The sequence below is a fragment of the Triticum urartu genome, chromosome 2A (assembly GCF_056163025.1).
Source record: "Triticum urartu cultivar PI428250 chromosome 2A, HENAU_Tu73, whole genome shotgun sequence".
Lineage (NCBI taxonomy): Eukaryota > Viridiplantae > Streptophyta > Magnoliopsida > Poales > Poaceae > Triticum > Triticum urartu.
In genome coordinates this window covers 280,869,279-280,890,960 of record NC_141874.1, presented here as the reverse complement: position 1 = coordinate 280,890,960, position 21,682 = coordinate 280,869,279, and the positions used below count along the sequence as shown (strand labels likewise).

The following is a 21,682-nucleotide window of genomic DNA, read 5'->3' as shown; positions in this document are numbered from 1 at the left end:
TAATAGATATCCAAGAAGGATATAATAAAAACTTTCATGAAGATCATTGGACAAAATAAACTTGATTCTTAGTAATAGTTTTGAGATATGATGATGTGATATGTGAGTCATCTTGATGAGTAATTTTTTTAATAATAATATTGGTGTTAAGGTTTGTGATTCCCTATGCAAGTACGAAAGTCAATAGTCATGCAATGAAATTATATCCTACTTATGGTGCATTATTCGGTGTTATTTACGCTTAATGCTTGCTTATGATATTATTCGTTTCTTAGTTGGTCGCTTCCCAATCTTTTGCTAGCCTTCATTTTGCACTAAGTATGATCACTACTTGTGCATCCAAAAACCTTTAACCCAGTTTTGCCACATGAGTCCACTATATCTACCTATATGCGGTATTCTTTTGTCGTTCTAAGCAAATTTGCATGTGTCATCTCTAATTTTCAAAATAAACTTCTCTTTTGTGTGTTTGTTTCGCTCGCGGAGCGGTGAGGGGTGGCTAATATTTTCCATGTTAGATGTGTTATGCTCAAGATGAGTGTTTATTCCATTGTCATTGCACGAGAGTAAGGCAAAGGTATTAGGGATGCCCAGTCCTGAAATGCAAAAAAATTGAATTTACTTTATGTTCTCAAATAATAAATTCCTTGGAAAGTGTTGGTATGGAGGGTAACCGTGGATACGGCTAGCCATGGAAAGTGAAAGTTATGGTGGAAAAAGGAATGAACTTTATTTTCTGTTTGGGAACCTCCTATGATATATCTATGCATGGAAAGTATTGGGAACTCTAAGTCGTTTTCGTTGGTGGGATGGATACACCTCTCAAAATGTTTTTATCTCTAAGTTTTTCGCTTTGAGCTCTTGCACCTCTACAAATCCCTACTTCCCTCTGCGAAGGGCCTTTCTTTTACTTTATGGAATTTTTATTTTGAGTCTTCATCTTCTCTTATAAAAGCACCAACTAGGAGGCAATATCATCGTACTCAAGTATTGGGTGTAGCTAATATTCGAGTGTGTTTCATGAATGGATCAATGTTTGAGCATGATGGGCTAGGGATAACTTATTTTAGCATTGATATTTTGAAAGACAAGGTTGCTTGTTGATATGCTTGAGTATCTAAATTAGCATGTCAAAACTAGACTATTGCTTTGAACAACTAAAAGTACAATTGTCCATGCTATAAAGAAAAGAATATGATATGACATGATAGGCATCATTCCACATCAAAAATTCTGTTTTTATCACTTACCTACTCAAGGACGAGTAGGAGTTAAGCTCGGGGATGCTGATACGTCTCCAATGTATCCATAATTTTTGCTTGTTCCATGCTGTTATATTATCAATCTTGGGTGTTTTATAATCGTTTTATAGTCATTTTATATCATTTTTGGTACTAACCTATTAACATAGTGCCAAGTGTTAGTTCATGTTTTTCGTGTTTTTTACATCATAGAAAATCAATATCAGATGGAGTCCAAATGCCACGAAACTTTATGGAGATTTTTTATGGACCGGAAGGAACATGTTGGGCCCTGGTTGCACCTGCGGGGAGTCCCGAGGAGGGAACAACCCACCAGGGCGCGCCAGGAGGACCAGGTGTGCCCTGGTGGGTTGTGCCCACCTCGGGTACCCCCCGGACCGCCTCTTTGCTCTATAAATACCCCAAAAATACCAGAACCCTAGGGGAGTCGACGAAATATTCATCCATCCGCCGCAGAGTCCAGAACCACTAGATCCAATCTAGACACCATCTCGAATGGGGTTCACCACCTCGATTGGTGCCTCACCGATGATGCGTGAGTAGTTCTTTGTAGACCTTCGGGTCCGTAGTTAGTAGCTAGATGGATTCATCTCTCTCTCTCTTGATTCTCAATACAATGGTCCCTTGGAGATCCATATGATGTAACTCTTTTGCGGTGTGTTTGTTGGGATCGATGAACTTTGAGTTTATGATCAGATCTATCTTTTTATATCCATGAAAATTATTTGAGTTTCTTTGATCTCTTGTATGCATGATTGCTTATAGCCTCGTATTTCTTCTCCGATATTTGGGTTTTGTTTGGCCAACTTGATCTATTTATCTTGCAATGGGAAGAGGTGCTTTGTAGTGGGTTCGATCTTACGATGCTTGATCCCAATGACAGAAAGGGAAACGACACGTATGTATCGTTGCTACTAAGGATAAAACGATGGGTCTATCTCTACATAGATAGATCTTGTCTACATCATGTCATCGTTCTTATTGCATTACTTCGTTTCTCCATGAACTTAATACACTAGATGCATGCTTGATAGCAGTCGATGTGTGGAGTAATAGTAGTAGATGCAGGCAGGAGTCGGTCTACTAATCTTGGACGTGATGCCTATATAATGATCATTGCCTGGATGTCGTCATAATTATTTGAGGTTCTATCAATTGCCCAACAGTAATTTGTTTACCCACCGTTTGCTATTTTTCTCGAGAGAAGCCACTAGTGAAACCTACGGCCCTCGGGTCTTCTTTCTCATATTATTTGCCTTTGCGATCTACTTTTCTCTTGCTTTTGTTTTCAGATATATTAATTCAAAAACACAAAAAATATATTGCTGCAATTTATTCTTATTTATTTATTTGGTGTTCGATCTATCAATCTACTACAAATTTATCTCACGTCTGTTTGCCTGTCTTGAGGCACCGTACCCTGGAAGGGATTGACAACCCCTTTAACACGTCGGGTTGCGAGAAGTTGTTATTTGTGTGCAAGTGATGTTTACGTTGTGTTGCTTGGTTCTCCTTGTGACGCCCAGATAATTAAGCTACAGTAACCCTCTACTAATGAGGCCACGTCACCACACATATTTACTGTTGGTATACTCACGTTGTTTCAAACCCTGTTCAAATTCTAATTTAAAATCAAGTCAAACTATAAAAGTTTTCAAATGGTAAATTACAAATGTGGGTTAGGTTGAAAATATTCATTAACAAATTTTCATGAAAGAATCTACATTTTTCAAAGTATTATAATGCCCCTAGACTATTATAAGGCCCCTAGACTATTTTAAAAATGACCCATAAATCTTTTATTGAAATAATCAAATTTAAATAAATATGTAATCTAGAAAAAAATATTGAAACTTGTTGGACTAGCCCAAAATATTACCTAATATTTATGTGCTAATTTGCACATTTAACATAATTCATTTGCAAGCTCTAATTAAAGAAAGGACAGGAAAGAGAAAATGGAAAAAAGGGACCTAAACTACTGGAAACTTGGCCCATTAAACAAAAACCGGCCCAGCCACCCCCACTCGTCATCTCCCTCTCGCTACAGGAGACAGGGGCGGGGGCGTGGCAGCCATCCGCCGGCGATGGTCGTGCGTGGCGATCATCCACACCCATTCCCCGACTACAAGTCGACCCCGCGACCTCCTTTGACCCCGCACCCAACCCTAGCCCTCGAGTAACCCCTCCCTCACTCTCTCGTTCCAGATCAAGCCGTTGACCAAAGCTCCGTCGCCGCCGCCGCCTTGTAGCCGTGCTCCGGGACCTCCCCGAGCCTCGTGGAGACTTCTAGGAGCTCCGCCCGCCTCATCTCCGTCGATTCCAAGCAGTAGATCAAGCGGGGGAGCGCCGGATCGCCGCCAACGAGGCATCTTCTCCACGCACGGCTGCGGCACCTCGCCATCGATTGCGTCGCCGTCGAGCCGTCCCCGGCCTCCCCGAGCGCGTCACCGAGCTCCGCGGTGAGCTGCGCTTCCCCCCTCGCCCCCTTCAAGTTTTGCCATTGTAGATGTTTCGTCCGCGCTCGTCACGGCCACTAGAGCTCCGTGGTCGCAGCCACGCTCGTGGGCGCGCAGCCACCCATGGGCACGCCCCTGCCCGTCCATGTCTGCGCGCGCGCCGCATGCTCCAGCCGCGCGCGCCCTCGGCCTCTCCTGACCGCATGTAGGCGCCTGGCCGCGTCCTGGTCACCCCGGCCGTTGCCGCCGTCGCTAGCAGCCGCTGTCCGCGCGCGCGACGTCGTGCCCGGCGCTGCTCCCTGCTGCTGCTGCTTGCTTCGCTAGGCTGCTGCTGTGCCGCCGCTACTGCTGATGCCGCTGCGTACTGCTGCAAGCTACTGCTGCTGCCGCTGTGTATTCGTTGTTGCTGCCGCTCTTGGCCATGGCCGTGTGTGGCCGGCTATGTGCCTCTGGCCGGCCCTTTGTAGAGTGTCCGTGTAGTGTGTAGTGTGTGCGCGCCCACTGCATGCTGCTCTGCTACAGTAACTGAATGTTACTGTAGCAGTAGTTAGCTTTCGTATTTCTGCATCGACTAGCCCGCTAAACAGCCCCTAAATAGCGATAAGACAAGTCCTAACATGGGTAAAATTTATATAAACGAAAAGTAGATGTAACAAGCTTTATTTTGTTTCATTGGACCTACTTCAGATAGTGCGTGGTTTAATTCTTATGAAAATATTTCTGTAATGACTAGCCCGCTAAACAGCCCCTAAATAGCGATAAGACAAGTCCTAACATGGGTAAAATTTATATAAACGAAAAGTAGATGTAACAAGCTTCATTTTGTTCCATTGAACCTACTTCAGATAGTGCGTGGTTTAATTCCTATGAAAATGACAAATATCTATGTTCTGTTAACCGGAAGAATTGAGAAACAGATTCTGGAATTGACATCCAATAGCACTTTTGAAACAAATATTTGAGCAAGCAAATGGACACTAATGTAGATGGACCTGAGACTGTCATGTAGATCACAGCAGAGTGCCCAGATTTAATATAAGGCACTAATTCAAAGGATGTACAGAATGCTAGCTATAGCCTCTGCAAAACAACTAAGTGATGTTTAAAACTGAGGACTTGGCCAATTTTCAGGGATTCCAGAAAATATTTCGAAACTTTGGAAAATTGTAGAAATTCATCCATAGCTCGGATCGAAAATCTTTGTACATGAAAGTTGCTCAGAACGACGAGACGGATCTGAATACGCGGTTCGTTCGTCCGCCACCTATCCCTAGAATAGAAAACATGCAACTTTTCCCCTCTGGTTCATCTACCCGAAAATGCGAAACACCAGGGATATTTTTCCGGATGTTTCCCCTCTTCATCGGTACCATCTCATACCACGTTAGGGCACACCTAGCATCACACTTTGTCATGTCATACATTGTCATGCATTTGTTTGCATTATATTTATTGTTTCTTCCCCCTCTTCTCTTGCTAGACACCGAGACCGACGCCGCTGTTACCCAGTACGACTACGGTGTTGACGACCCCTCTCTTTTACCAGAGCAACCAGGCAAGCCCCCCCTTTGATCACCAGAAATCGCCTACTCTTCTCTCTACTTCTTGCATTAGAGTAGAGTAGCATGTTACTGCTTTCCGTTAATCCTATTCTGATGCATAGCCTGTCATTGTTGCTACAACTGTTGATACCTTACCTGCAATCCTAAATGCTTAGTATGTGATGCTAGATTATCATCAGTGGCCCTACACTCTTGTCCGTCTGCCATGCTATACTACTGGGTCGTGATCACTTCGGGAGGTGATCACGGGCATATGCTATATACTTGATACTGTTACATTACTTATGATACTGTTCGGAGATGGGGGCTGTTCGGAGATGGGGGCTGAAGGAGCAGGTGGCTCCATCCCGGTAGAGGTGGGCCTGGGTTCCCGACGGCCCCCGGCTGTTACTTTGTGGCGGAGCGACAGAGCAGGTTGAGACCACCTAGGCGAGAGGTGGGCCTGGCCCTGGTCGGCGTTCGCGGATACTTAACACGTTTAACGAGATCTTGGTATTTGATCTGAGTCTGGCCACTGGCCTATACGCACTAATCATCTACGCGGGGACAGTTATGGGCACTCGACGTAGTGGTATCAGCCGAAGCCTTCATGACGTCAGCGACTGAGCGGCGCGCGCCGGGTTGGACCGCGTAACGTAACTTCCTTTGTAATGGGGGTTGCTAGGTCTGCTCACCGGCCGCGTACGCAACGTGCAGGTGTGCAATGGGCGATGGGCCCAGACCCCTACGCCATAGGATTTAGACCGACGTGCTGACCTCTCTGTTGTGCCTAGATAGGGCTGCGACGTGTTGATCTTCCGAGGCCGGGCATGACCCAGAAAAGTGTGTCCGGACAAAGGGGATCGAGCATGTTGGGAAATGTGGTGCACCCCTGCAGGGAAGTTAATCTATTCGAATAGCCGTGATCTTCGGTAACAGGACTTGGAGTTGTACCTTGACCTTATGACAACTAGAACTGGATACTTAATAAAACACACCCTTCCAAGTGCCAGATACAATCAGTGATCGCTCTCTCACAGGGCGACGAGGGGAGGATCATCGGTTAGGATTATGCTACACGATGCTACTTGGTGAACTTATCATCTACTCTCTTCTCCTGCTGCAAGATGGAGGTTACCAGAAGCGTAGTCTTCGAAAGGATTAGCTATCCCCCTCTTATTTCGGTATTCTGCAGTTCAGTCCACATATGATACCCTTATTCCATTTGATACCAGTGCATACATATGTAGTGTAGCTCCTTGCTTGCGAGTACTTTGGATGAGTACTCACGGTTTCTTTGCTCCCTCTTTTCCCCGTTTCTATACCCGATTGCTGCGACCAGACGTTGGAGCCCAGGAGCCAGACGCCACCGTCGACGACGACTACTACTACTCGGGAGGTGCCTACTACTACATGCAGCCCGCTGACGACGACCAGGAGTAGTTAGGAGGATCCCAAGCAGGAGGCCTACGCCTCTTTCGATCTGTATCCCAGTTTGTGCTAGCCTTCTTAAGGCAAACTTGTTTAACTTATGTCTGTACTCAGATATTGTTGCTTCCGCTGACTCGTCTATGATCGAGCTCTTGTATTCGAGCCTTCGAGGCCCCTGGCTTGTAATATGATGCTTGTATGACTTATTTTATTTGTAGAGTTGTGTTGTGATATCTTCCCGTGAGTCCCTGATCTTGATCGTACACGTTTGCGTGTATGATTAGTGTGCGATTAAATCGGGGGCGTCACACTCCTACTGGTTTGATAACCTTGGTTTCATATCTGAGGGAAATACCTACCGCCGTTGTGCTGCATCATCCCTTCCTCTTTGGGGAAATACCGACGTAGCTTCAAGCGACATCACCTGCTTGTTTGACACGTCTCAGGACAGGTGTCGCTTGGAGGTATTTTTTGTAGGAAGTGGCTGTCGTGTGGCAGAGGGCGGCCACTTAGTCACTTAGGAGCTTGACACCACGCTGATCGATGACGTGCATCACTGCGGGGTGATGAGGTGGAGTGATTTGCCTCCGTGAGCCCCGGCAGGCCTGCCGAGGCGATCTTTGGAGGCTTGCTTCCAGGGTAACCTCATCCTTGCCAGGCTCGCCTGCCCGGCAAGGGAGGTCCCTCTAGCAGTGGAACCTTGTCTCTTTGGCTAGTATTGGTCTTCTTGATCTGCACGTTAGTCCTTCAAAGAATTGGTCCCTTGTGCCTTGATCTGATATTGGTGTTGTAATCTTGCTCTTCGACCTATGGACAGTCTGGGCAATAGACCCAGGGTTTGTTGCACGGACACTGCCACTACTGTTATAGTGCCACCTCCAGTGTCTACACCACCAATCCAGCCGACATCTTTAGAGGCATTTGCAGACGTTGTTCTCTCAACGCCATCTACGCACACATGAGACACAATCCAGAAGACCCCTTCAGGAGCTCCGAAGGATCATGCCTAGAGAGACGCATAGCTCTATACCTTTTCAAGCATGTTGGTACTTTTTACCGAAGGGGAGAAATTGTGTAGATCATAGGCTTTGAGAGAGAGTGTGTGTGTGTGTGTCTCGCTTTTTTTGCTATTCGGATTTATTGAGTTTTTGCTACTATGTTTGTTTGATTTGTGATACTTGATCGTGTGATGCTTGTGAGATACTATGTTTGTTCCTATGTGGTTGATCATACTCTGCTTAATGTGTGCTTAATGCTTATCCCTACGGTTATTGGTGTATGATAATTCACTTATGTCTTTGGAGATGTGAGTATGTTATTTCACTCTTATCATTTTGTGCGCTCCACCAAAATGTATGTGACATGGAAGAGTGACCCATGATCCTAATCAATTATGCATTTGCATTCAAACACAAATTTTTAATAATGCACAAATTTAGTGGGAGCTCTTGCTTATCACATACTTCTCAAAGCGGCAATGTATTTCATTCATTTAATCATTTGTCGAAGCTTTGATATATATGTTGTCATCAATTACCAAAAAGAGGGAGACTGAAAATGCAACTAATCTTCGGGTGGTTTTGGTAATTCATACCAACATATAGCTCATTGAACTAATATCCATTCAAGATAAATATTTCAGGATATTCAATAATTGGCATGGCATGACATAGAGATGTGGACCCCTCAAAATTCTAAGGACAAAGTTTGGCAAAAGCTCAAGACTCTTCATTTCTATTTTAGTGATCCAAGATCACATTGAGTCCATAGGAAAGCCAATACTATTAAAAGGGGATGAGGTGTTGCTTAATGGTCTACTTGCCCAAAGTGCTTACTGCTATTGCTCCAAAACCCTTAGCCACTTTCTCCATCCAAATATGTCGAAACCCTAAACTCCAACTCGGCCCCACCAATTCTTTCTACCCAGTGCCACCAAGTTCATTTGACATAGCCACTTCCAGAAACCCTAACGATTCGTTCACACCGATACAGATCTCGGTCTCACACTAGTGCAGAATCGGGCTATTGTCCCAACTCGTAAGGACTTTTAGTGCTGGTTTTGCAACCGGCACTAAAGGGTGGGGACTAAAGCCCCCCCTCCCCCTATTAGTGCCAGTTCGTCACGAACCGGGACCAAAGGCCCACCACGTGGCACGAGCCCGCGCCGGGGGGCTGGGGGCCTTTAGTCCTGGTTGGTTACACCAACCAGCACTAAAAGGTTTAGGGGTTTATTGTTTTATGATTTATTTTTCCTTTTAGTTGTGTGTTTTCCATTTAATTTTTTTTCATTTCAAACATATTTTACGCTACTACATATTGTACACTTTATGCATATATATAAATAGAATTTCTCGTAGAACCGATCATATATATATATATATAATCGAATTTCTCGCACGACCATTCACACACACACACACACATATATATATAAATAAATAAGTATATATATATATAATTTCTCCTACAATTTGCAGATCATTATATGGAGGCATTACAGCTTGCAATAGTATTCTCCTTTGGGATCTATGACCTGGTCGAGCAAAAATCTCGCTATTTCCTCCTAAATTGCTCGTGCGAGATCTGTTGGTAGGAGCGTATCCTGCATCTTCAACATCTTTAAAGAAAGGAGATCAATATGAATGTATTAGTTGTGTGTGTATATATTAGATAATGATATAAAAATTGTGAATAGTTTTCTGGCAAACGTACCCAAGCTTGTCTATCACCTTTGGTCCTTTCGGACGGCATAATGTGAATGTTCTCGCAAACGTAGTATGCACATAAATTAGTCCCCAGCGTCTGCCCCATGGTCTTTATGAGAATAGAATTCAATCAGATAATAATTAATCAAGCATGATAATGGTATTGAAACTAGAATTAAAGAGATGGTAGCTAGCTAGTACTACTTATTTCATTACCATGGGTCGCACCCTTTTCAGCTTTTGTTTCCATGGGCCTTCAACCTATTTGATGACCAAGCCATGCCCGCCGGCAAAGAAAATGAATAAAGGAGTTATTAATTAGTTGATGTCAGGAAATGAACTAAAGAGGCCGACATAGTGCGATAATGATTGAAATTACATGTGAACCATCCCCTTCATGATTGCGTGGTCATTAATGTCTTCAGGTAGTGAGTCGGTACTTGAACTTTTCCCTCTTCAACTTCAATGATTAGCAGGATCCAGTGAAAACTGCATGCGCACACGTTTGCATAACTCATCAACTACACTTATTAACATCTAGTAAGCAAAAACAGAATTTGTAGTACAAGACAATGTGACTCACCCGAAGTTGTAAGGAAGTAGTATTTCTGGTTGGGTATTTAGGTGCTTCAATAACTCTAGCAAGCTTTCCTCTGTGTATGGTCGATCATATCCACGCGGACATGTCTCTTGATTAATGGTATTTGGGTCAATGAACCAATGCCATAGCATCCAGCTTGTTTCATTTCATACATTTTCATTCTACATAATACCACAGAAAAGAATACAGTGAGGATAATTACAAGTAATGAACGAGCACTACAACTAGCTAGAGACTTAAATTAGAGAAAGAAATCACTTACAGACAATAGCAACTGACGATAGATTTGTCGAGTGCGTCTTGATTGAATAACTGAAACATTTGTCGAAACTCAACCCACATATCTTTTTCATGGAAGTAATGCTCTGCCTTGACTTTCACCATGAGGGACTCTCGATCGGTAGTCTTTACTTCTCTCATGTACCATTGATGCAATTCATACATTCTCGTTGATAGAAGTGGGATCTGCTCAGGCTTGACCATAGGTTGGTCGCGGACATATTTCCATATTGTAGTTCCTCCTCTTTAAACGTTTGGAAGTCCTCGATGCCTAGGAGTTGTTCTACAATGACACCGGCCTCTTTAGCCTGCCTTCTATGATCGTCGGTTATTACCAGTTGGTCGGCGCCGGTACTCACATGTGTTTGTACAATGAGCGGGGGGATCGATTGCACCGCCTATTCTCCCAGCTGAGGAACAGTTTTCCGGCTTTTTTTAACAGCTGCTTGGCTCGAGCTCGAGCTCGATGCCTTCGAGTTTTGTGCATGATAGGACTTCTTAATTTGGCGCTCATAGTCTAAGTCCCTATGCTTCACAGCCGGTTGAGCATTAACAATAAAGTGTTGTTGCACTTTCTCGGGTACTTTCTCCTTTGGCGGCGGGGGGGTGGGGGTTCGATGCAAAATGCGCCGCCACTTGGGCAGCCACTTCGGCTTCGTTTTGGCAACTTCGAAAGAGGCTTGAGGCTTGGACCAAATTTGTATTTCTTGCCCCCTGTTGTACTGCTAGCCGCCGTAGCTGTGGAGCCTCTCTTCCGTTGTTGCTAAGGCGGCGGAGACAGCTGACGCGGTGCCTGACTTGGATGAGGAGTCGGTTGACGCGGTGCCGGACTTGGAGGACGAGGAGTGAGCTGACAATGTGGCGGACTTGGAGGAGCAGGAGTCTGCTGACGCGGTGGCAGACTTGGAGGAGCAGGAGTCTGCTGACGTGGTGGTGGACTTGGAGGAGAAGCCGGCTGACGTGGTGTCGGTGGCCTTGGAAAGACGATGCAATCCTTTCTCCATAGAATGATATGATGTATGGCCTCTCCTAGTGTGTGCTCGTCGGCACCTCCAGGAATGTCAAGCTCTAGCCCCGAATATCCTGTGACCACCTCGTCAACCCCGACATGAGCATAGCCAGCTGGAATCAGATTTGAATGGAAGGTTGCTTCAGGGGGATTTGTATAAGCATATTCATCCGCCACCTTCATGGATATGTTCTTCACTTTTATCTGTAGCTCACAAGTTGTCGTAGCTATGATATCATCCACATGGTATCTATCCAGCAGTGCATCATCACCTGGGGCGGAACCCACACTGCTTCTCAGCATGGATGGGACGGTGCTATCCAATGCTGGATCCGCTAGCCGCTGCCGCTGCTGAGACCCCATTTCCTGGCTAAGTGCGTCGATCTACTGCTATTGCCGCTTGAAAGCGAGTTCCAACTTTGTGTGCTTTAATTCTACAATGCGAAGGTGGTCTGCTTCCTGCTTCCTCTGCTGCTCCTCCTGCTGCTTCTTTCTCGCATGGCTTCTGTACTCGGCGTTCCAGTCCACAAACCCATCAAACCACGGAACAATGCCTTTGCCTCGTGTTCTTCCTAGGTGTTCAGGATTCTTTAGGGCGCGCAAGTCGGTGGCTCCTTTAAGACTTACCCGCTCCAATAACCTCGCATGTCTTTGGGCCCAACTTCCCCCCATGCGCATAGAACCAAGTCCTGCACCTGGGTGGCAGCTCAATGCAACTGGAGTGACCCCTTCAGCCATCATCTCTCCCTCTGCGAGATCCCACTTAGGTCGAGCCACCTCGTAGCCACCTGACCCCAGATTATGGTGGCACTGCTTTTTCACGGCATTAATCTTGTTTTTTCTTGACCGTTCCTGACCTACTTCCGATCCCTTGAAGTTCATGAAAGCGTCCCAGTGATCTCTTGCCTTCTCCAGTGTTCCCTTGAATTCTAGAGTCTTCTTTCCTGCATTGACGTACGCGGCCCATATATTTTTCTTGTGGTTGTTGAATGCTATCGCCATCTTCTTAAGAGCACAGTTCTTGACTTTCTCCAGATCTACATCTGTCAAATGATCTGGTAGGGTGAAATGTGATATGAGAGATTCCCAAAGCAGATCTTTTGCTCTTTTGTCGACAAAAGTAACATCTGGATCTTCCTTTGCTGGCTTTTTCCATTCTTGAACGGAGATCGGGATTTGGTCCCTGACAATAACTCTGCATTGACGAATGAACTTGTTCGCATTCTTCTTAGGTTCGCGTGGTTCGCCATTAGGTTTGATGGCATCGATGTTGTACTTTACGACATCCTTCATATTTTTGGCCGGGCCTCAAATTGTCCTATTGCTTGTAGAAGATTTTCTCGACCCGAAGGGCTAAAAGAAGAAAGATCGACTCATTAATATATATACAAATCAATTAAAACATGTGATGATCACCAGATGCCTGGTTATATAAATATACCTCGTCGGTCTTTGTTATTTGAAGAACAACATTTCCTTCGTCATCATTGTTCTAGACTTCATCTATTCGTTCGCCTTCATCAAATATCATACCCTCACCGATATTGTTTAGATATTGCGAGTCGTCATCTTCTTCATTCCCATCTAGGCTCGGGGAGCGTATGATATCGAACATAGTCTCTTCTCCTTCTCTGCCAGTATTGTCCATAGATTTTATTTAACTAATCCAGAAGAAAGATAAAACAATTTAGTATTCAAATTAGAATGCATGCATGCAATTAATAAGGAAAAACTGAATCATCGTAGATAATATGCATCTCAAATAATCTAGATAATTAATATGCATCATCGAATATAATCTCGAATACATCGTCTCGAATATATCAAATAATATAATCTCGAATACATCACTAGCTAATACAGATCGAATATTACCGAAGAATCTAGTCCACTCGCGGTTCCTGAGGCGCGGGCGGTGGACACCCAAAGAGAAGGAACGATCACAGGATCATAGCTGGGGTAAGATCCCTGAAGAACCTGCCAGGTATTGGAGAACCTGACGTCCAACGCATCCATGTAGAGATGGACGTGCTCGTCCTCCTCCCTGACACAGCGACGTACCACCTGCGGCAGGGCCAGTTGCCTCTGCACCGAAAGTGGCTCATGCGAACGCCACCAAAGGAGCTCTGGGTCGACGAGGGGACCCGGGGTCGGGTTCCTCACCAAGCTGCGCGCCCCTGAAGGTAGCACCTCCCAGTGCCATCCCGGCGGAGTCCGGTCCCAGACATGGCGCCTCTGAAGCAGGACATCGTCGCGAACGAGTCGACCTCAAGGATGCGGGCCGGGTATTGTTGACGTCAAGAACAAATTCTTACGAAAAAATTCCTATATATGCAATGTCATTTTATTAGGGAATTTTGAGAAAAATATCCTCTTTTCAATTATAATGTCCCATTCCTAGGTTATAACTACCCTATATAATATTCCTTTCTCAAAAAATTCCGAAACTCCCCCCACTTATAGTCCTTCTAACAAATATATATATATATGGTCAACTTTTTCCTATGCAACTTTTTTATATGCAAATTTTTTCTATACTATGATATACAACATTATATAAAATTAAAAATAGAAAAAGAAACACTAATAAAGCATACTTCTATACATCCATTAAAAAACAAAAAAAGATTATATAAAAAAATTATATACTAATTAAACACTAATTATATCCATCTAACATGCATTCATACATACATATATACTAGTGACAAAATAATCATCTAAAACATCTAAACTAATTAATTTCTATACATACATATATACAAATATACTAATTAATTCCTCAAATGTCAAAATTTCCTGAACTTTTTTCCATACATACATATATACTAATATACCAACATGTATAGTGAAAAAAATTCTATAGATACAGCTGTACTATATAATCATCTAAAACAACTAAAACATCTAAATAAAACATCAAACATTCATGTGCATACATGTATAAAAAAACTAGTGAAAAAAATCGCCGAAGTGGGCGGCCGCGCGAGCTCACAGCGGACGAACGACGGTGCCAAGGTGCAGTAGGGGCGCGGACGGGCGGACGGTGATGTCGAGGAGTAGGGGCGTGGAAGGATGGCGACGGCGAGGTGCAGGGGCGCGACGGCCACGACATCGAGGTGCGGCAGAGGCGCGGATGAACGGTGGCGTTGAGGTGGGGTAGGGGCGCAGACGGACGGACGGCGACGTCGAGGGGCAGGGGCGCACAGACGGACGATGACGGCGAGCTCCGGCAGCCTAGCGGTGTGGTGGCGTTCGGTGTTGTCGAGAAGAATGAAGGATTTGGTGAAATTTTCGTAAGTGCTGCTTATATAGGAGGCACCTTTAGTCCCGGTTGGAGCCACCAACCGGGACTAAAGGTCAATTTTGGCAAGCGGCGGGAAGACGGGCCTTCAGTCCCGGTTGGTGGCTCCAACCGCGACTAAAGACCACCCTTTAGTCGCGGTTGAAGCCACCAACCGTGACTAAAGGTAGTGTGCTGCCAGGCAAGGGGCACAATGGATGTTAAGTCCCACCTCGCTAGTTGAGAGGAGCCAGCACTTGTTTATAAGCCCCGACGCAGCCTCTCCATCGAGGTCCTCTCTAATGTAGGCCTTCTGGGCCTACCGCACCTGTGCTGCCCTGTTGGGCCTACTGGGCCTTGCAGGCCTGCATCCTGGCCCAACTAGAGGTTGGGTTTCTAGTCGTATGCAGGTTGTGGTGGTTCAGTAGGCGGGCTTTTTTAATTTACTTATTTTTTTGTTTTTTGCTTTATTTATTTCCTTTTGTTTCTGAGTAGTTTTTTTATTTATTTAGAGTTTCTTTGTGAATCTTTTTGCTTGAGGTAAAAAAAATTATAAACTTTCTGTCATTGCTAGTAGTTTTCAAATTTGAATAGTTTAAATTTCAACTATTTGAAATTTGTGTGAATCACTAGTTTGTGAGTAACTTTACTTTAAAAATATTTTTTTAGTGATTCTTTTTCTGCTTTTTAATATTAGTGTGTTTTATCATTATATTCAATTTGGTAATTCTAAGGTTACTTAAAAAATAAAATGCCTTTGTAATAGACGAGTTTTCGTCCGACCCTGATACTTCGAAAGAGATTGTCCATTTTGTACACGAAGTGCATCCAGATTTTGCCGTAACCCTCTCAACTTTTTAGCACATGCTATGTGGGTGAAATGATGATACCATGCCAACTTTCAACCTTTTCAGAGTTCATTTGTAGTTCTTTTCAATTTCAGGGTCCTTTAGCTCAAAAGTTCAGTAAATACATGAAAAATAGCAAAATGAAGTTAGAAAGGGTTGAAAATTGATGACGTGGCTTCGAATGGTGCATACTTAACGCACAAAAAGTCTGGAGTTGAAATAAGTTTTAAAAAATGAAATGCCTTTGTAATAGATGAGTTTTCGTCCTAAACTCTGATACTTCAAAACAGATTGTCCATTTTGTAGACGAAGTGCATCCAGTTTTTGCCGTAACCCTCTCAACTTTTTATCACATGCTATGTGGGTGAAATGATGGTACCGTGCCAACTTTCAATCTTTTCAGAGTTCATTTTGTAGTGCTTTTCAATTTCAGGGTCGTTTAGCTCAAAAAATCAGTAAATGAATGAGAAATAGCAAATGAAGTGAGAAAGGGTTGAAAATTGATGACGTGGCTTCGAATGGTGCATACTGAATGCACAAAAAGTCTGAAGTTGAAATAAGTTTTAAAAATGAAATGTCGTTGTAACAGATGAGTTTTCATCCGAAACCCCGATACTTCAAAAGAGATTGTCCATTTTGTAGATGAAGTGCATCCAATTTTTGTTGTAACCCTCTCAACTTTTTAGCACATGTTATGTGGGTGAAATGATGATACCATGCCAAATTTCAACCTTTTCAAAGTTCTTTTTGTAGTGCTTTTTAATTACATGGTCGTTTAGCTAAAAAATCAGTACATGCATGAAAAATAGCAGTAAGGATTGAAAATTGATGGTGTGGCTTTGAATGGTGCATACTGAACGCACAAAAAGTCTGGAGTTGAAATAAGTTTGAAAAAATGAAATGCCTTTGTAATAGATGAGTTTTCGACTGAAACCCTGATACTTCAAAAGAGATTGTCCATTTTGCACATGAAGTGCGTCAAGTTTTTACATAATATTTGTTTGTACATAATATTTCTTCGCGTTTCAAATGCCAAAACACATAACCACCCTAACTATTACAAAGATTCCCTCCGGTTTGTCCGAAGTGGGACTTTCCAGATATATCAGTCCGGAAACTCACTAGATAAGAAAGTGATGACAGTGAAGCCGGTCACATCCAAGAGTGGGATCTTTGGGTGTCAAACTTTTTCTTCGCGTGTGTCCCTTTGCACCGTAACCATGGACAATCCTCATCATTTAACTGGATGCTCTGGTCAATATTCACTGTGAAGGGAGCAATTTCATGAAACTTTTCATAATCTTCTGACATGTCTGCCTTGTCCTCCACTCACACGGTGTTTCTTTTCCCTGAAAAAACTATGTGGCGCTTTGGCTCATCATATGATGTATTCGCTTCCTTATCTTTTCTTTTTCTCGGCTTGGTAGGCATGTCCTTCACATAGAAAACCTGCACCACAGCATTGGCTAGGACGAATGGTTCGTCTGCGTATGCAAGATTGTTGAGATCCGCTGTTGTCATTCCGTACTGCGGGTCTTCCATTACCCCGCCTCCTGTCAGATTGACCCATTTGCACTGAAACAAAGGGACCTTCAAACCACGTCCATGGTCAAGTTCCCATATCTCCTCTATGTAACCATAATATGTGTCATTTCCCCTCTTGGTTGATGCATCAAAGCGGACACCATTGTTTTGGTTGGTGCTCTTTTTATCTTGGGCGATCGTGTAAAATGTATTCCCATTTATCTCGTACCCTTTGAAAGTCATTATATTCGAAGATGGTAACTGGGACAACAAGTACAGGTCATCTTCAACAGCGTCGTCATGCATGGCACATGTCTGCAACCAACCGGCGAAAGTCCCGGTTTGTTCACGTGTAATCCAGTGGTTAGACTGCTCCAGGTGTTTGGAGCGTAGAATATTCTTGTGTTCCTCGATATACGGAGCCACCAAGGCGGAATGTTGTACAACTATGTAGTGTGCTTGAGTGAGAGAATGCCCGTCCACACATATTATTGCTTTCGGTCCTAGCGTGCCTTTTCCACCCAGTCTGCCCTCATGCCGCGATTCAGGAACACCAATCGGCTTAAGATCAGGAATAAAGTCAACACAAAACTCAATGACCTCCTCATTTTCATGGCCTTGGAGATGCTTCCTTCTGGCCTAGCATGGTTAAGAACATATTTCTTTAAGACTCCCACGAACCTCTCAAAGGGGAACATATTATGTAGAAATACAGGACCCAGAACGGCAATCTCTTCGCCTAGGTGAACTTGGACGTGCGTCATGATATAGAAGAATGATGGTGGGAACACCAACTCGAAACTGACAAGACATTGCACCAAATTATTCTCTAACCTTGGTATAATTTCTGGATCGATTACCTTCTAAGAGTGCATTGAGGAATGCACATAGCTTCACAATGGCTAATCGAAAGTTTTCCGATAGAAGCCCCTCAATGCAACCGGAAGCAGTTGCATCATAATCACGTGGCAGTCATGAGACTTTAGGTTCTGGAACTTTTTCTCTGCCATATTTATTATTCCCTTTATATTCGATGAGAAGCCAGATGAGACCTTCATACTGAGCAGGCATTTACAGAAGATTTCCTTCTCTTCTTTGGTAAGAGCGTAGCTGGCATGACCCTGATGTATGCCGTCTTTTCCGTGCATATGTTGCTGGTCCTCCCATTCCTCTGGTGTATCTTTTGTCTTCCCATACACGCCCAAGAAGCCAAGCAGGGTCACGCAAAGATTCTTCGTCACGTGCATCACGTCGATTGCAGAGCGGACCTCTAGGTCTTTCCAATAGTGTAGGTCCCAAAATATAGATTTCTTCTTTCACATGGGTGCGCATTCGTCGGCGTCATTCGGAATAGATTGTCCGCCAGGACCCTTTCCAAAGATTACTTTTAAATCCTTGACCATATCAAGTATATCACGACCAGTATAGTGGCGAGGCTTCTTTCGGTGATCTGCCTCACCTTTGAAATGCTTGCCTTTCTTTCTTACGGGATGCCTGCTCGGAAGAAATCGATGATGTCCCAGGTACACATTCTTCTTACAATTATTCAAATATATATTGTCGGTATCATCTAAATAGTGCGTGCATGCGCGGTATCCCTTGTTTGTCTGTCCTGAAAGGTTACTGAGAGCAGGCCAATCATTGATGGTCACAAACAGCAACGCATGTAGGTCAAACTCCTCCTGATTGTGCTCATCCCACACACGTACACCTTTTTCATTCCACAGTTGTAAGAGTTCCTCAACTAATGGCCTTAGGTACACATCAATGTCGTTGCCGGGTTGCTTAGGGCCTTGGATGAGCACTGGCATCATAATGAACTTCCGCTTCATGCACAACCAAGGAGGAAGGTTATACATACATAGAGTCACAGGCCAAGTGCTATGATTGCTGCTCTGCTCCCCAAAAGGACTAATGCCATCTACGCTTAGACCAAACCATACGTTCCTTGCGTCATCTGCAAAGTCCTCCCACTTTCTCTCGATTCTTCTCCACTGCGACCCGTCAGCAGGTACTCTCAACTTCCCGTCTTTCTTACGATCTTCTTTGTGCCATCGCATCAATTTGGCATGCTCTTTGTTTTGGAACAAACGTTTCAACCATGGTAATATAGGAGCATACCGCATCACCTTGATAGAAATCTTCTTCCTAGGGCGCTCGCCCTCAACATCACCAGGGTCATCGCGGCTGATCTTATAGCGCATTGCACCGCATATCGGGCATGCATTCAAATCCTACTCACCACGGTAGAGGATGCAATCATTAGGGCATGCATGTATCTTCTGCATTTCTAATCCTAGAGGGCGGACAGCCTTCTTTGCTTCGTACGTACTGTCAGGCACTTCGTTGTCCTTTGAAAGCATCTTCTTTAACATTACCAGCAACTTTTCAAATCCCTTGTCAGATACACCATTCTCTGCCTTCCATTGCAACAATTCCAGTGTGGTGCCCAGCTTTTTCTTGTCAGCTTCGCAATTTGGGTACAACAATTTCTTGTGATCCTCTAACATGCGCTGCAACTTCAGCCTCTCCTTTTCACTTGCGCAATTTTTCTTTGCATCGGCAATGGCCCAACCAAGATCATCAGCGGGCTCATCTGATGCCTCTTCTTCGGCTTCTTCCCCCATTGTTGTACCATCGTATTCAGGGAACCCATGGCTAGGATAGCTGTCGTCGTCCTCTTCTTCTTCATTGTCTTCCATCATAACCCCTCTTTCTTCGTGCTTGGTCCAAACATTATAGTGGGGCATGAAACCAGACTCAAATGGGTGGACGTGAATGGTTCTTGACTTAGAGCAATTCTGATCATTCTTACAGACAGCACATGGACAACATATAAAACCATCTGCCCGCTTGTTTGCCTCAGCCGCAAGAAGAAAAGCATTCACACCATTAATGAACTGGGGAGAGCATCGGTCATCGTACATCCATTGCCGGCTCATCTTCATTACAAAACACCAAAAAGACCAAATTAATACAAGTTCATACACACTTATTCTCATAAAACAACATACACATTGTCTAGCTAAAGCTTTTAAATGCAACAACAAATGCGATCAAGATCACAACTAAGGTAACAATTGATCCAACAGCATAATGATACCAAGCCTCACTATCAATGGCATATTTTCTAATCTTTCTTGTTGGGGAACGTAGTAATTTCAAAAAAATTCCTACGCACACGCAAGATCATGGTGATGCATAGCAACGAGAGGGGAGAGTGTGATCTACGTACCCTTGTAGATCAACAACGGAAGCGTTTGGTTGATGTAGTCGTACGTCTCCACGGCCCGATCGATCAAGCACCGAAACTACGGCACCTCCGAGTTCTAGCACACGTTCAGCTCGATGATGATCCCCGGGCTCCGATCCAGCAAAGCGTCGGGGAGGAGTTCCGTCAGCACGACGGCGTGGTGACGATCTTGATGTTCTACCGTCGCAGGGCTTCGCCTAAGCACCGCTACAATATGACCGAGGTGGAATATGTTGGAGGGGGGCACCGCACACGGCTAAGGAACGATCACGAAGATCAACTTGTGTGTCTAGGGGTGCCCCCCTGCCCCCGTATATAAAGGAGCAAGGGGAGGAGGCCGGCCGGCCCCTATAGGCGCGCCAGGAGGAGTCCTCCTCCTAGTAGGAGTAGGACTCCTACTAGGAGGGGGAAAGAAGTGGGGAGGGAGAGGGAAAGGGGGGCGCCGCCCCCCCCCCCTCTCCTAGTCCAATTCGGACCAGGGGGGAGGAGGCGCGCGGCCCACCTCTGGCAGCCCCTCTCTCTCTCCACTAAGGCCCATATGGCCCATTACTTCTCCCGGGGGGGTTCCGGTAACCCTCCGGCTCTCCTGTTTTCTCCGAAATCACCCAGAACACTTCCGGTGTCCGAATATAGCCGTCCAATATATCAATCTTTATGTATCGACCATTTCGAGACTCCTCGTCATGTCCGTGATCACATCCGGGACTCCGAACTAACTTCGGTACATCAAAACTCATAAACTCATAATAAACTGTCATCGAAACCTTAAGCGTGCGGACCCTACGGGTTCGAGAACAATGTAGACATGACCGAGACACGTCTCCGGTCAATAACCAATAGCGGAACCTGGATGCTCATATTGGCTCCTACATATTCTACGAAGATCTTTATCGGTCAGACCGCATAACAACATACGTTGTTCCCTTTGTCATCGGTATGTTACTTGCCCGAGATTCGACCGTATGTATCTTAATACCTAGTTCAATCTCGTTACCGGCAAGTCTGTTTACTCGTTCCGTAATACATCATCTCACAACTAACTCATTAGTTGCAATGCTTGCAAGGCTTATGTGATGTGCATTACCGAGAGGGCCCAGAGATACCTCTCCGACAATCGGAGTGACAAATCCTAATCTCGAAATACGCCAACCCAACATGTACCTTTGGAGACACCTGTAGAGCTCCTTTATAATCACCCAGTTACGTTGTGACGTTTGGTAGCACACAAAGTGTTCCTCCGGCAAACGGGAGTTGCATAATCTCATAGTCATAGGAACATGTATAAGTCATGAAGAAAGCAATAGCAACATACTAAACGATCGGGTGCTAAGCTAATGGAATGGGTCATGTCAATCAGATCATTCACCTAATTATGTGATCTCGTTAATCAAATAACAACTCCTTGTTCATGGTTAGGAAACATAACCATCTTTGATTAACGAGCTAGTCAAGTAGAGGCATACTAGTGACACTCTGTTTGTCTATGT

At 44.4% G+C, this 21,682-nt stretch overlaps 1 long non-coding RNA gene and 1 pseudogene across 1 annotated transcript; one reads left to right on the top strand and one right to left on the bottom strand.

Moving 5' to 3' along the window:
* Window positions 1–3,216: 3,216 nt before the first annotated feature.
* LOC147984827 (uncharacterized) lies at window positions 3,217–6,926 on the top strand. Its single transcript, XR_015616249.1, has 3 exons — window positions 3,217–3,724; window positions 5,202–5,276; window positions 6,605–6,926. It is a non-coding gene; the product is annotated as an uncharacterized LOC147984827 (long non-coding RNA).
* A 4,751-nt stretch (window positions 6,927–11,677) lies between these two features.
* Window positions 11,678–19,644, bottom strand: LOC147984826 (uncharacterized; annotated as a pseudogene).
* Window positions 19,645–21,682: the final 2,038 nt, after the last annotated feature.